This window comes from Diabrotica undecimpunctata, chromosome 2 (assembly GCF_040954645.1).
Source record: "Diabrotica undecimpunctata isolate CICGRU chromosome 2, icDiaUnde3, whole genome shotgun sequence".
In the NCBI taxonomy this organism is placed as follows: Eukaryota; Metazoa; Arthropoda; class Insecta; order Coleoptera; family Chrysomelidae; genus Diabrotica; species Diabrotica undecimpunctata.
The window spans coordinates 167,934,714-167,937,318 of NC_092804.1; positions in this window are offsets into that span (position 1 = coordinate 167,934,714).

Here is a 2,605-nt window from a genome sequence, read left to right on the forward strand (position 1 = left end):
TAATTGGAAACATAATAAGACCCCCTCTACAGAAGAACTGTAATGTAAACATAGCAAGGAAATAAAGAAGGAAGTAATATAGAGTAGAACTGTATAGCTGTTTGCCTAACTTAAGGTAAGGTGGGTCTTTTAAAAGTTCAAAATAAAGATATATAATTTATGTTGCTAAAATGCTAAAACTATAGACTATATTATGTACTAAAGTAGTTCCAGTTAATTGGTTTACGTTTATATTTGTCTTCAATTTCATACTTGAATATAAAGTTGTTTTTGTTTTTATATAATTCGTTTTTAACTGCAGTACCTATTACATTTATAAACTGTATCCAAAGGAATCACACTAATATTTGGTTTAATATCTCTGATTGTTTTAAAATGTCTAAGAAACAGTAAATATTTTCAGGTATTCGATCAATCATTATATGATACACAAGTTATACTTTTTGTTATGTTGTTATATTTATTTTGGTATTTACCTCTTCATATCATCCATTCTCTTGAATCCATCGGCTTCCCTAATCACACTCCATAAGCTTCTATCTAGGGTCATAAGAATATTAATCCCCTTTACTGGCATGTCATGCCTAAGCGTGTTCCCCCATCCTCTTTGATCTTCCTCTCCTATTCCAGAAAAGCACAAATCAGAAATTCTTCTTGGAGACATCTAACCTTTTGATTTTTTTGTCCTGTTTTGCTATTTTATATATTTTTGTTTCGCCTTGCTTGGCATCAAGTTGATCGTACAGGTTTGTACATGTTGATAGTATAATTTTGAAGATCTGTGTCCAACCTGTTTTCTTTGCACTGTTTATATAATTTTATCTTCTTCGTTGTTTTTTAAACTTTGTTCAACCATCACCAAGTCTCTTTATTATCAAACTTCTTTACTGAGGTATATTTCAGCACATTTGTCACACTATTTTTCCCCGAATACACCTTCTTTCTCCTAACATCCACCACTTGATTTTTTGTGGTCTTCTCCGATATTTTAGTTCACTGAGTTTCGCTTTTTACTTGGATCTCCAGCACAAGCAACTTATGTTGTCGGTTTACAGTCTCAATAATCAGTACTTTTCAGTCTGTAGATTCACATATATCTTCTTTCCTTGTCATGAAATATTCTAGTTGATTTTCTCTCTTTCGAAAGAATGTGTGAAGCCTAGTCCTCCATGGATTGCTTTACATCCTCTTTTGGATTGATTGATTAATTGAGTTTATGAATATCTCTAAATATGTCTCATAATTAATCATAGAAAGCTTTTCTTTAATTCTCACTTAGATCGATTTCTGGTAATTTCTTATACCTATACAGAATTCCCCTTAAATACTAATTACCTTTCACTGTTAAAAAATGTAGTGTCCTAATATGGAATAGGAAACAAAAACATTCTATGTTGCCTATTTTCAGGCGTTAATTATCACCATTTCAACAATATCATAGAACCTTTCCCTAGTAGTACAAATACATAAGAAAAGAGCTAGAAGAAATAAATCAACACTAGAAAATTCTATTAAATTGTTAATAAAAGCCGAAATGATATACATAATAGAACAACAATGTCCAAAGACAAAGTGGTATATAAACTGACAGGACAAGGAAATATATTAAACAGACGTACCAAATACCTACTTTAAGGAAAGTTTCAGAAGGTAGTAAATCGATGTGTGAAATGAGGATGAATGGTACTAGATCAAATAGACAGCAAAGAAAATAACCCTTTTAGTAGAGGAGATAAAATCAGCCCTCAATAAACGGAAAAATAACAAATTATTCAGCTCAAACAATATCTGCAGAATTAATAAAAGAACAGTTAAAGAACTAAACATCATTGGTTCATTGTGCCAAAACTGGAAGATTACCATAACCCGCTGGTATCAGTAATTCAAGTAAAATTGAAGAAAATCAAAAAGACCCAAAATAAGCTAACACTGATACAGCTACACATTAAAATCTAAAGCAAACAAATCAATACACATATGAATGAAGTAAAAGAAGAAATCTTAACATCAGATAATATCGATGAAAAGTGGTTTAGCATACAAAAAGCTGTATTTGAGGCAGATGAAGAAATGGTACAGCCAAAAAGATTCAGCAGCAGTTTTTGTAGGTATATATTTTTTAATCTTTTTTCATGATTTATCGCATTCCTTAGTAAGATCTTTTTTACGTTTTCTGTACAAAAAATTATGAAACATTTCAAAAATGAAAATGGCAAAGATGTCTAAAAGAAGTATGGACATTAAAAGTATCAAGTATAGACAGAATTGAAGCAGTGGGAATGTGAATTCATAGATGGAGATACCTTGGACAACAATAAAAACGAATGAGGAAGTGCAAGGAGAGTCAACAAAGATAGGGAATGGCTAAAAATTGTTAAACATCGGAAAATGTCTGATCTGGGATATATAGTGAGGGAAAATCGATATAGGATATCACAATAATTCCTTAAAGGTAAAATAGAAGGCCGCAGAGGTGTAAAAAGAAAACAGGTTTTTGGTTAAAAGAACATTCGTGAATGGACTGAGATATCAAATGCAGGACAATTATTCCATCTGGCAGAAGATCGAGAATCATTCGCAATGATGATCGCCAATGTCCGATATC